We start from the raw sequence: 1603 nt of genomic DNA, 5'->3' as shown, positions 1-1603 counted from the left end.
CAGATTTAGGGGGGGGTGACAGCGGCGGGGGGCGGACCTAGTTTCGTCCTGCCTAGGGCAGCCCCAAACCAGAATATACCACTGGCTCTGGCCAGTGCCCCACCCAGCTCCTAACAACCAGTGACATTACTGAGGGCAGCATCACTCTCGTGCACCAACACCACTCCCCTCACAACCGGCCTCAGTCAGCAAAAAAGTTTAGGGACACCAATGAGATCAGAAGCATTGAGATGCAAAAAAAAAGGAAGTAACAAATAAAGCATAAATAGGTAATTTAGCCCTGTGCCCCAACCAATGTTTTTTCTTGCTAAGCATTGCAGTTGCCTTCAGTTTGATACCCATACAAGTAAACTGCTTAAGCATGCGGAGAAAAAGGAAAATGAAGAATTTCATTTGAAAACGGCTGTAAACTTTTGCAAATTTGCAAATGTGACAAATTACCTTGAGAGTTGCCATGATCAACAGTGAGCCTCCACACCTGTTCAGGAGGTCCAAACCACCAGTCACAAAACGTGCAACCTAGAGTCCCAACAACCTGAAACCATAAGGGCCCACGGCCTGCAACCATGAGCCCACAAAAACCTGCAACTGAGGCCCAAAAACCTAAAAACCTGCACATCCCCCCCCCCTGGAACTATAATATGATTTTTAATGCACTGATTATAATATTTAACCTACCTCTATTTAACACAGTTCCCAGCTGAGGTAATTTATGCTGTTCATAAAATGAGGACAGGCATTAAATAACGTAATTTCAAGTCTTCTGCAGATACTAAGACCATTTACGATTTAATTTAGAAAATCCCTCTGTATATAAGGTCATACTCAAGTGGAGGTTTACAACAAGTTCATTGAAACTTAATAGTTTGTAAGTAATAACAATCATATTTCCTTGTAGAATAGCACTCATTTAATATTCTGCCAGTTTAACCAGCATCAGCTAATGTAGGAGATGTTGTCTGATGCTGAGCAAGCTCCTTAGGTTTCATTTTCTTTTACACTTGGCAGTATTAATCATTCATACAGTGAATTAAAAAGGCTTTAAAAACCCCATCAGAGTATGTCTAAATATTGTCCATAAAATGTCCATTGTTAGCTAGTTAAATATTTATTTTACTTCCTGTCTGTTGACTTGTAAATGTTATGCCTGATATGACTTGTTTTCTGGTTCTATCTCTGTGTATTTATTTTGGGTCACATTTATGTGACTGAGAAAAACACTGATTCATTTTGTTTTTCAGGCCAAACAAACAAACAGATTCTTCCTTTTATTCTTTCATGTTGCACTGTTACAGTACATACATAGGCAAATTTTGCAACAGTACTCAATGGCCACGATTCTCCTGTGATTAATAGGGAACAATGGAGATCCGCAGGTAGTAGATATTGTTTGCGAATCATAGCACAGTGCTCCAAATTTGTGTGATCGATCTCTACCACATGCAACAACATATGCAGCAATAACAGCATACACAATAATACGAAATGACCTAGCTCTGTGGGTCTACCTCCCCAGGTGAGCACTCACTTGTTATCATCACTCACTGGGTGGAGGTGAAGGTCTGCCTGCATTGTGTGATCATCCTTACCTGAGAGTTATGTG

The sequence above is a fragment of the Nanorana parkeri genome, unplaced genomic scaffold (genome assembly GCF_000935625.1).
Source record: "Nanorana parkeri isolate BGI_ZX_2015 unplaced genomic scaffold, ASM93562v1 scaffold39, whole genome shotgun sequence".
Classification (NCBI taxonomy): Eukaryota; Metazoa; Chordata; class Amphibia; order Anura; family Dicroglossidae; genus Nanorana; species Nanorana parkeri.
Note: the sequence above shows the minus strand (reverse complement) of the source record.